A 12,199-nucleotide genomic window follows, 5' to 3' on the forward strand; every position below is an offset into this window, starting at 1 on the left:
ATCATGCACACACACCAGATGCGCACGTGCATGCATGAACAACAGACTATGCCCAGGTGTCCACACAGCATTCACACGCTCATGCCCACCAGTAGACATATAAGTGGGACCTTCAGGACATCAGGAGTGAGAGTACAGCAGGGAGGGAACTGCAGCGGGTAGGATGCTGCAATCCCCAGCCTCACCTCTGGGAGCCGCTGTCGGGTCTGCAGCCAAGACCCGGGCTTGAAAGGGCAGGAGCCTGCCTGAGGCACAATCCCACTGGCCTGAGCCAGCAGGTGGCACAGCTCAGGCTGGACCCAGCCAGCCTCGAGAAGGGAAGAGAGGGACATCATGGTGGCGCTGGACTCCCTGCAGGGTATGGGATGAACTCTGCTGCTCAGATGGGCAGGGGCTGCAAGAAGGAAGAATGGGCAGCTTGAACTCAGGGAGGGGGGTCTGCAGTGGGGCAAGTGGATGGAATAGAACTGGAGAGTGGAGGAGGAGATGGGAAATGGAAGGGCAGGGGGTTAAGGAAGAAATAAAAGAGACAGAAGGAAGGACTGCGGGGAGGGAGACGAAAAGGTTGAGGACAGGAGGGGAGTGAGAGAGAAGAGAAGAAGAAAAGAAAAAGTGAGGAGAGAAGAGGGGCCAGATGGGGACAGAGCAGTGCAGGGCTGTGAGGAAGGAGGTAGAGGGATGGGCACGCCCTGCACCACCAGCCACCTAGCCTCCCTGTCCTGCCAGCTCCATCCCCCCATCAGGAAAGACAGGCCAGGGCTCTGCTGTGCTGTGCCACTTCCCTTCTCCAGACCCAGGATCTCAGCATCCCTGGATTTTGAGATCCAAAAGGCAGGGCTCAACTTACCCCACATGGAAGACAGTGACTCACACAGATGAGCCTGCTAGAGCACCTTTTCCAGGAGCAGAGACCCACAGGGTGGACGGGGACTTGCTTTCCCCTCTCCTGGGGCTGGCAGGAACACCCCACTCTTACCCCAACTCACAGTGATCACCGGAGGGTGGTGCACTCTGCTCCAGCACCTGCCACCTGCCTAATACCCACATGAAGACAGCTTCCAACAGGATGCAAGTGGCAGACAAAGGTACCCCAGGAGGACAGGTGGGGGAGGCTGAGAAGCACTGGGGAATGGGCACCCCTCATCTCCTACAGGCTCAGCTGCTCCCTCAGGACAAGGAGAAAGCTGGGAACCTTGAGACAGAACTGGAGGTTCTTGTTGCCTAAATCTCTCCTGGCCTGCTGCACATGGAGCCCATTTCTTCCCATTCAGGGCTCTGCAGAGGCAGAAGATGAACAGTAAAATGCAAAGATCCAGCAACCTTCAGAGCTGGGTGAGTCCTGGGGTCCTCACCCCATTATGCCTAAGCTACAACCCCATATTCCCTGTCCTCCCAGCCCTGGGAGCCCTGGTCCCACTTCGCAGGGGTAGCTCAAAAGCCCAATGAGCTGGAAGGGTCTGAGAGAGCACCCCATGTCACAGGGGAGGGGAGGCAGCCTCGGACCTGGGATCTTGTTTGCGGCTTTTAATCATGGACACACTCCTAGAACTCCCCAGTCCCTCCACCTACTCCTAAAGTACTCCAAGAGCTGGTCAACACTGAGAGTCCACCTCAGGCTGTGGCACGGCTCTTTGGGGGGCCTGGTGGGTTATGGGCTTGCCTCTCCCATAACTCAGGGCCCAGATGGAGACATCGTGACTGTTCACTAATCAGATACCTGAGTGTGTAGGAGAAAGGCCTTGCCCGCTCTGTTCTTCAGATGAGAACACTGAGGCTCGGTGAGGCGGCAAGTCTTTCTGAGGGCCAGTGGAGCAGACTAGCCTGGGAGGCCTAAGGGAAGTGCTGGCAGAGCTGAAGCCGCAGTTCCCCTGCCTGGTCTTGCAGTCCAGCCCTCCACCTCACCCTTCCCTCTCCCTCAGCCCTGCCCTGGGCTCCAAACCCCGACCTGATGGAGTCCCCACACCCTCTCACCTGGGCAGACCCACCTCAGACTGCCTGCTCCAGACCCACACACCCCATCCCCTCCTCCCTCTGCAGGAGCATGCCCCTGCCATCACTCCCCTGCTCCATGAAACCCAAAGGCAGACCCCTCGCAATCCTCCCCATTCCCATAGCACTGCAGCCCCTGCATCTGACCACATCCCTTCCTGCTTAAAACTCTTCAATAGCTCCCAGCTTCCCTTGGGACAGAAAGCTCACTCCTCATATCGGCATTCAAGAGCCCTGCATACTTTCCTGGTTTCATTTCCAGCCACTGTCACCCCCTACCGCCACCTCCACCAGACCCTCTTAACACCCTGGTCTGCTCTCCAAACACACAACTGCTTGCATGTCCCTGGCTCAACCTACAGGGCCAGCTATGTCTCACCCTCACAAAACTTCACACGGCCATTCTAGAGAGGTGAAGTGCACCCCTCAGGGCTCCCGTAGCCCCCAGGCTTCCTCCCTTCCTGGTGCGTATCCTCTGTATGCTTGCCTGAATCCTCCTCTAAACTGTAACCTCTCTGCAGGCAGGGGCCCAGCCAACCTTGCCAAATGATTATCCTCTGCACCCAGCACACCCATGAACACCTAGTATGTGTTAAAGAAATACTGTCTAATATTAGGCTCTAATTATTTCATTGATAGTGTGGTCTGGCTCCCCACTCCATCCGCATGGGCCGAGGAGACACTCAGTCGGGGGTCGGGGAAGCTGGCAGTCAAGTTCCCCTCAGCTCCCACCTCCATGCTCCCTCTCTGGGGGATGGGCCTGCCCCCACCATGGGGTTCCGGAGCAGCGGTAGGCCCACCGCAGTGCCTGAGGCCCCAGGGACTATCCCTGGGAGAAATGGCTTAACATCTTGTCAACACCAACCTCCCCAAGCTCCTTAATCACTTCAGACACTACACAGCTGATGGGTGAGCAAGAGGACCTGAGACCTCCCCTATCCCCTCTCCACCTGCCTACAGGTCCCTGGGGCCTCTGCAGAACCACCCAGAAGCCCCAAAGTGTGACATCACCAGTTCAACAGCCTTCCCCACTCCCATCACTTCCTGAAACAGCCAGAGCAAGAGGATGATGCATGTGAGCCCTGCCCTTGGGAAGCTTCCAGGTTGGGAAATGAGGAATGAGCCTGACACCCAGGGCCCAGAGAGACCCAGGACAGAGGCAGGCCAGGAGGCAGACACACGCTGCTGGGTAATGACGACAGCACCAGTAATCACAGCTACTCCTTGTTAAGTACTTACTAAGTGCAAGACTCCAAGCTAAGCAATTAATAGACCTTCTCTTGTTTAATCCTTACCACAATTCCATAGGGTGAGTATAATCCTTATTTTATAGATTGAAAAAGGAGGCTCAGAGAGATCTAGCAACGTGTGCAGCATCACACAGCTAGTCAGTGGTAGAGCTGGAATTTCAATCCAGATCTGCCAGCTGCAAAGCCGGTGCCCTTTCTACCCTGCTTCAAGCTCTAGGTAGGGTTTTGTTACTTCCCTTCCAAAAAGCCTCATGGGAGCCCCATTACCAATAACATAAGCCCCCCACAGCTGAGGCCCCTCCAGTTTGACCCCTGCCTCCCTTCTCACCACTGCTCCCAACACACCACCATCACACGTTAGATTTGAACACTGCCATTTTTGAAGTGTACCCCTCTGAGTCTTGGCTTCTGCTGTTTACTCAGGCTCAAAAGCCAGCCCCACTTTACGGATGACAAAACCGAGGACTAAGAATGTTAAGTAAGTAGCCCAAGGTCACGCAGCTAGAAAGCAATTGAGCCTGGTTAGAGCCCAGGTCATTAGAGCATCAAGTAATCAAGCATTAATTTGTGTTACAGACAATTAGGGAATGAGGATTAGCAGGACTTGTCGCTAATGGTGCAGAAGAAGTTAGGGGAGAGGAATCAGGCAGGTTCCAGAGTGAAGGAGGGCCAGGCTAGGCCTTGAGAAATGAGCAGGCTCTGAAAGGGGAGGGCATGAGAAAAGTACAGAGATGACAGCAAAGAGAGAGAGAGAGGAAGGGAGGGGGGTTGTCAAAATTAGGGAGAGAATGTGGCATGGTGAAGAGAGCTGTGACTAGGAGTCAGGAGACCCGGCTGTATCCCCTCAACTTCCTGTGTGATCTTGGGCAAGGAAGGCCCTTCCCTCTCTGGGGGGTGCCTTGTATATCAATGAAGGATAGATGCACCTAGGTGGTCTCTGGGGTCCCACCTGGCTCTGACATCCAGGAATTTGTGTGTGTGTGTTGCTATTGGACCTTGAAACACAGAATCTGACCCCAGACCCCTGACACGGGGCACAGGCTTGGACACCAAGGGCAGACAGGGCCAGCAGCCAACATGACACCCGACAGAGAGCACCCGAGGGCTGTCCCCAGCCACATGCAGTCATTCACACACCCCTTCTCCCCCTGCATCGGTGCTACTAAGCATGTGTGGACTCGCTACAGTGGATCGCAGCAGGGGCGAACGAGTCATATCAAGGAAAGGTGTTTATCCTCAAGGAAAGGCAAAGGGAATGGAGGTCCTTAGAGAAGGGGCAGAGAAAAATTCCTGAAAGTAAGGGTGGAGTTTTCCAGATTGGAATACATGGTCTGCCAAATTGGAGGACATTTGGGGAAAAAGAATGGTCCCCAATCAAGACAGCACTGCATCCAAACATAAAGTACCTTTCAGACCATCAGCAAAGGAAAGAGTCCTCTCTCAGGGGCCTGTGCTCACAACAACAGATGCTGCTGGAGATCTCAGAGCCCGTGGAGGCAGAAGATGCTTCACTAAAGACTGTGGACACACATATCTGGGCACACACACATGCATGCATACGCAGGTGCTCACACACAAGCCTGAACAGAGACCCCACCGTGGGCCATCCATCCTCCCACTTCCCAACTGAGCCGGTAAGCAGCTCTCCCTCTCCAGGAAACACACCCCTCACGTGTTGATGACATGCAGCCCTGGAAGTCAGAACGTCTTGCTGTCTCACCTCGATCCCTCTTGCTGCCGTTCTGACGTGCTTGCTTCTTTTCTGACTGAAGAGATGCCAAACAGAAACAGTCCCACCCACCTCTGCGTCCTGACTTTCGCCCTCTGGAACATGAACTCAGCTCTTACCTTTCCTACATGTTTGACCTCCAGACCCCTGTCTTATTCACAACTGAATGCTAAATGATGGATCATGGGCACTTGGGAGCCCACGTGATCCTCCAGTGGCCAGCCTCACTGTACCCTACAGATTTATCCCACAGCTAGAAGCTCAGCACAAGCACCAGCTCCTTTGCTCACTGGCTGCAAAAGCTCAGCCTGAGTTTCTGTGCTCTACAAGGTTATGGTAAAGATTACGTGACAACTACCTGCAAAGCACTTAGCACAGAGCAGGGCACAGAATAAGCCCTCGATGATGAATAATACACTTATTATTAATATGTGTTCCTAATTTTAACTCCCTCTACCCTTATCCCACCATCCCATAGGTTGAGTAGGAAGTCCTTCTTGAAGTCTAATCTCAAGAATTCATGCCATGGATTGGGCCAATATTCCACCTTTATTGGAGTCTGGGGACTTAGGTGGAAAAAGCAGAACTGGCTGGTTGGAGGAGCCACCTCCCCGCAAGGGGCCAGGAGGGAGATTACAGCGGCGCCAGGCCCAGAGCTCCAACATGCACCTGCCACAGCTCCAGGGGAGATCGGGGGCCTGCCAATTTACCCCGCCCCATGATCTCATGGCTGTGTGCGCCAGGCACTGGCTCAGGGAGCAGGTACTGACAGCAGGGCCTGGGCAAGAAGCCCAAGACAAGACGGAAAGGCTGTGGAGAGCCGGCAACAGAGCTGTCCCCATGGGGCTCAGACACGAGCTTCCTCTGGCCTCCACATGTGGCCTTTAGCTAGTGACTCACCATCTCTGTCCCTCCTTCCAGGCCCTTCTGTGCTCCCCAATAGCCTCCCCGTGCTGCCCCCTCACCCCAAAAGACAATGAGTGAGGCGAGGGGAGGCTCTCCTCCTCGCCAGGGGCCAGTCCCTCCCCTGCATCTCTTTCTGCTGCCCCTGAGCAGGACACCCTTGTTTTAAAGCACGGGAAGTTTGCTGCACAGGAGATAGGTGGCCAAATGCTGTCACTCCTGAGGCTGCTGCAGGCATGCACCTAAATGCCAGCTGTAAAGGGACTATAAGCCCCAAAGAGATGCCTCTCTCTCTCTCTCTGTTTCAGGGTGTCCGTAGAGATCAGACAGACCAGGAGTCAACCCCAACTGCAAGCTCTCCTGTATCTTGACCCCCAATCTCTCCTTCCCCAGCTAATTGCTGGATATGTCTCTCCCCAAATTATCCCCTCCACCTACCCCAAAATCCACCACTGGGGATCCAAAGACCCTCCCCTGAGCCTGACTGGACAGGCTGCAGCTTCTGGAACACAGCATGGGCAGGCCTGGCTGGCAGCCCCAGGTGAAGGAGCCATCTGGTCCTACTGGACCACCAGGGGCTCCCTTTGCCTCCTGATTACAGGAAGAGGACTCCACATGGCCCAGAGTTCTGCCCTCAGGGTGCTTTCTCTGCTCCCCATCTCACTGTATGCTCTCAGGCCTTCAGCTCCAGCACAGCCAGACACACATGCCTCCTTGTCCCCATCAAGGATCTCCTCACCTAGGTCCTACCCCTTCCAGCTTCCCGGCCCTGCTTCCTCACCTACCATTCCTGCAGGGAGCCACCTGGGCTCTGCCTGTCTCTCCCTCCGCAGCCACCACCCCAGCACTAGAGTCCAGGTGCCCCTGCTGCTCCCACCTCAGACTTTGGTCTGGGAGACACCAGCCTTCCCCACCCTCAGGGAATTCCTCAAAAATCAAAAACCTCATAACCTGGGTCCATCCACCCGACACACACACACACACACACACACACACAAACACACACACACAAACACACACACAAACACACACACACATATACATGCTTTATCCTCCCTTCCCAACCCCTGGCCCCCCACCTCCCTCTCTGTAAGGAAACTGGGGAGACTCAAGTTCCCTCCAGCCCAGGAGCTCTGTGAATCTGAAGTTTCTCTCCACGGCCTCAGGTCCGGGCTTCTGCCCCGGATGCAACCGAGTCTGGAAGCAGGCTGACCACAGGGCACACACCCTCCTGACTGGCCTCTGGCTCCTGAGGAGGGGGGTGGCTGGCCTTGGTAGCACTCTCCACTCCACTTCCCAGAATCTCCCTCAGCCCCACCTTGGCAGAAGCCAAACTCCCCTCTTTTCTCTCCCCAGCATCTCACAGAGAAGATATTTGGATGGGCCACAGGCCAAAACTGGGCCAAAACCCTGGAGAGGAGGACCTGGCTCAAGGCCACACCACATTTCCATGTCATTTTCCAGTGGCGCCAACTGAACTGGACAGGCATATGGCTGGACAATCCCCACCCAGGAGGCAGGGCAAATTCCCAGAGTACCAGATCACTGAGCCATCTCTGGGGTAGGGCTCCGAAGGACTGGCTGGTTCTGGAATGATGCTGCTAGGATGCCAGATGCCAGCTGCTCCCCCTGCCTGCCCCAGCCTCAAAGAAAGCCTTGTCCCTCCCAGACCATCACACACTCCCCGCTCTTGGAAGCCTTCCGTGGCCAACCCCACCCAACTTTTACCACTTACTGCACCACTTACTTCGCGTCCCCTCGGCACTTAGATCCCAAGTTACCCTGTACTCATTTGCCCTTATTTATGTGTTACTTTTCACATGTTCTCACAGAGCTACACATGCCACGATCATCACTAGTTGTGAGAGTCTCCAGTGTTCATTAAGCCCATTTTGCTACAGGATTAGTCCCTGCCCTTAAGGAGTGCCAAAGAAGACTTTGGAATCTAAGTCACATCTCCCCTGCTGCAATTTTTTCCTCTTGATAATCAAGGAATCTCACCGATAAAACTCTCAGCGAGGAGCAGCTCTCCCCATGAGCAAGTTCTTGCCTTCATTGCCAGGGAGGCCCCAGCTAAGGTTATACTGGGAAAGGAATCTCTGGGGAGTACCTGGAAAAGGTCAGCTTCTCCTCAAAGGAAGCCTCTCCAGCTGGTGTACTGCAAAGCCTTCCAAGACCAAGTTCCCTCCTCCTGGCCTCTGGAACCAGCCTGTGTGCCAGTGCTGTGTCCCCAGTAACACACACGAATCTCTCCCTCAGAAGCCACAGAAGGATGCAGAGAGAGACCAACCTGGGATTGATTCTCAGCCCTAGCACTTACTAATTGTGTGGACATAACTGCTCTGGACCTCAGCTTTGCTATCTATAAAATGAGCACCATTTTATAGATATGAACACTTTAAGAGAGTCATAAAGATTGAAGCTGATCTGTGCTGCGCCTGGCACAAAGGCCTCCCTCAGTAAATGGCAGCCGTTGCTATTGGGGTGCCCCAACACCTCTTGCCCCTGCCCACCACAAGCTTTCACTTAGGCCCATACTGAGGATGTGGCTGTTGTGTTGGGGGAAGGAAAAAAAACCATGCCTGGGTTGCAGGGCCCCCACCCCCAACTGGTCTGCCTTTGTGGGAAGCATTTTCTGATGCCCTCACCCTACCCCTGGGCTGGTTAACTAAGTGTCCAGCATCATGAGGAAAGGAGCAGGGTTCAGGGACAGCTTGGTTCAGCCCTGAAACTTATCCGGGCCTAGGTCCAGATGAGAGGCAAGCCTGGGAGGCCGTCCCTTGTACCCTTGCCTGTCCTGCAGCACCCTCCAGCCTGCAGGCTGCTCCTGGGTGGCATAGCACCTTGGATGTTAGGTGTGGGCCTTCCCAGGCACATGGCATGAGGGGGCACTTCTGTGGGTTGTTGGGGGAAGGAAGGGATGTGTCTCCAGCTGGATCTGAGCTCTCTCATTTTGGGGCCCAGCCATGCCAGGACAGCACACAAGGGCCCTTAGTGCGAATCTCATGATGGAGCAGAGGAGGAGCAAGGCAAAACCAGGGAGTCCCCAGGCCCCTGCTTCTGCCCTGCCCAGAGACAGTGGAGCAGGTGTCTCCAGCTTCTTAACCTCAAGACACAGTAGGAAATACATTTTACAGCAACCAACAGACACATACATTTATGAAACGATACTCTGTAATGCCCTGGGCTGGCTTTCTCTCCTCACGACCCTCTAGTGAGTCACAGATGAGTCCCGCTATAAGTAATGTAAGCAAGCCACAGTCCCTGGCTGGCAAGTGAGGGAGTGCCCCACCAGGACAGGGACACTGAGGCAGCAAGGAAAACAGCCAGTGCAACCACTCCTTACTTTTTCCCTCACTCAGCCCCTCACGGGTGAGGAGAGAAGCGGCCAAGCTGAGGACCCCATGAGAAAGATGCCGGAGCTGCCCCACTCTGCAGCAGGCACTTCCCCTGGATTCTCACTAATCCTCACGACAGCCCTGAGCACCAGCAGTTATCTGTTCCATTTTGGAGAGGAGGCAATGCAGGCTCAGACTCTTTAAAAAGATTTACTCTGTGCTTGCTGTGTGCCGGCAATGTTCTGAATGGTTTACATAATGCACAGCGCTTACCTAGCCCCAGAGCAGCCCTGGGGAGCAGGTGCTGCTGCAACCGCACTTGGCAGAGGAGGATGCAGCAGCATCCCACCCCTGGCTCAAGGTCTCACAGCCAGTTGCAGACCTGCATCTCTCAACCTGGAACACCTTTAAGGAGTCCCTCCTGCCCCAGGCAGAGTCCTAGGCTTCCCTGCAGATACAGGTAAACTTCAGGTAGGAGGAGGCCTGCCTGCAAGTGGGGAACATCAACGGGAGGGAGCAGATTGAAAGCTAGAAGAGAATATGAAGAAATGGCTGTGGCTGTGGGCTCGCAGAAAGGGGGCAGCCCCCCTGCCCAGCTCTCCTCCAGAATCCAGAGGCTATTTTAATTTAATGTTGATCATAAAAGAAATATTGATGGTGTGGCTGAATCAGGCTCTGCGGTGGCCTCCACGTAGGCAGCCTACTCTGGACCCTGTGGTTCCCTGGCTGCTGCAGACCCCCTTGCTCCCCAAGATCAGCTGCAGGTCAGAGCTTCCTGGGCACAGAGAGCCCTGCTCAGAAGGGACATCTGCATTTGCAGAGGTGAGAGGGCCTGGGGGTTTCATGGTGGAAAGGAAAGCCCTGTCTTTGGAACCTGATATGGATCTGGCTGCCAGGGTCCAGGGTCCAGGGTCACCTATGGGGTGGGGCAGCAGCCGCCCAGCTCTGCCGGAGACAGAGGGCAGGGCCAGACCTGGGGCTTCCCGCCCAGGATGCCATCAGCCAGCTGAAATTCCAGGCCACGACGGCACCCTGAGGGCTGTCGGGGAGGGGTGGGATTTATGACTTCCCCCCCCCCGCCCCCTGCAACACCCCAATGGGAAATGTGTTGAGCTGGTCAACATCTCTCTGGTCACAGGGCCAGTGCTCCTGAGGCTCCTAAATGATGGGGCAGGAGCCAGGTCATTAGGCAGGGGAGACTATCATTAGTGCGGATGATGCCACCACTGCTCAGACAATGGCAAACAGTCATTAGCGGCTGTGTCACAGGGATGAGGCAATGCCGGATGGCTGGCGGGTGGCACTTCCCCAGCCACACATTCACACACACACGCACATGTTCACACACAGAGGAGGAAATAGTCATGCTGAAACACTCACTCCCACAAAGACATCTAGAGACACACACATCCACACGTGGGGGCATGAGTGGGTGTGTCTGCACACTCACATGCTCACATGTCCACACACCTTCACATGCAGGGTGAGGAGGCATGCGCTCCCACGTGTTCGCACAGTCACATACAGGAGAATGAGAAGACAGCCACATTTGCACACTCACATGTTCACACAGAGGAATGAGTGAGCACAAGGCACAGGGACACATGTTCACACACTTACAGTCACAACAAATTCACACACACACACAGGCACACTCACATGCTCACATTTCCAGATTCACACGCAGGGGCTGAGAGACACATTGCCCAGAAAGGGCCACAGTGTCTGGGACACCCTCCACCCACACACACCACAGGCTCAGGGCCCTCGGATCCTCCCCACACCAGGCACCCAGACACCCCCTACCCTGAGATAGCCACACAGAACCTCAGAGACCCCCGAGGAGAGACCCAAAGACACCCCCTCATCCCACCCTCCCCCTGCATCAAATGATGCAGCAGCCAGGAAGGAAAAACCCAGTGAAGCGTGGAGGCAGCCAGGCTGCGTGGACCTCGGCAGAGGCGGTGTCAGCTGTGCCGCTGCAGTGCTCTCCACACTCCCAGCCCCGACGGCCAGCACAGACCTGCGCCCAACATGAACCCCCAAGAAATGGGCTGCTGTAGGCGCATTTCTCTGCCTGCCTCCCTGTGCGAGAGGGACAGGAAGCGGGAGGCTGGAGTTGGAGGAGGAGGGGGAGGAGAGCAACTGAAACCCAGCCCCTGGCCCTGGGTTGAATCTTCTCTCCCGTCCTCACCAGGCTTTCCCCCGCCAAGCTGTGGAGACGCCCTTCAGAAAACACAGGCAGGGAGCCACCTTTCAGAAAACACAGTGGGTGCTGCTCCTGTTTATTCTTGCCCTCCCCTCCCTCATCTACTGCCATCTGCTTGCAGGGCCCCAAGGCCAATGGGCAGGCAGAGGCCCCAAGACCAGCGTGCTATTACCCTGGCAAGTGCAGACTGCAGAATGATGACCCAGGCAGATAAACCCCACATAGAGGAATCGCCTGCTGGAAAACAGTCATTAGCCCCAGATCCCGCCCGGCACTGTTTGCCCTCTCAAAAGGTAGCCAGTGGCTGTTCAGAGATGAGCTGGGGTCATTGGATTCCCACCAGCCGGCCCTGCTCCATCCAGCAGCCCAGGCTGGGGGCCCGGTCCTGAGCCCATCTACGCCCACTGGCCCCAGCCCGCCCCTCCCTCTGCTCCTCACCTCATCTCCATTGGCTGCCCTTCCCCAGCCCAGCCCAACCCCAGCTCTTATCTCACTCAACAGAGGGACTGCAAGCCCGGGGAGTGGCAGGGCTTCTGGAGATGCTTATTTGGAAGTCCAACTAGCTCCCCTGAGCCTCAGCTGCTGCCTTTATCTGGCCCGATAATAGACTGAAACCATATTCTGCTCCCTGTTAAGCTATCTGTGAGGCTGCCAGGGTGGCAGCGGCACTCTGGGTGCTGAAGGATGAGGCGGAAAATCTGGGCGCAAGCCCCATTCCTCTGCAAAATGGGAATGCAGCAGCCCTATGCCTGCCTGCTGGTGCTGAGGAGATGGCATTGGT

At 55.6% G+C, this 12,199-nt stretch overlaps 1 long non-coding RNA gene across 1 annotated transcript in view; it reads right to left on the minus strand.

Annotated features, from left to right (window-relative positions):
* Positions 1–2,945, minus strand: part of LOC116481055 (uncharacterized) — a 12,566-nt gene extending 9,621 nt beyond the window's left edge. Inside the window, exons 1-3 of the long non-coding RNA XR_004251407.1 lie at positions 2,855–2,945; positions 1,718–1,830; positions 848–1,275 (exon numbers count right to left, since the gene is read on the minus strand). This is a non-coding gene — a long non-coding RNA (uncharacterized LOC116481055). The remainder of the gene's footprint in view (positions 1–847; positions 1,276–1,717; positions 1,831–2,854) is intronic.
* Positions 2,946–12,199: the final 9,254 nt, after the last annotated feature.

Source organism: Hylobates moloch, unplaced genomic scaffold (assembly GCF_009828535.3).
Source record: "Hylobates moloch isolate HMO894 unplaced genomic scaffold, HMol_V3 SCAFFOLD_13, whole genome shotgun sequence".
In the NCBI taxonomy this organism is placed as follows: Eukaryota; Metazoa; Chordata; class Mammalia; order Primates; family Hylobatidae; genus Hylobates; species Hylobates moloch.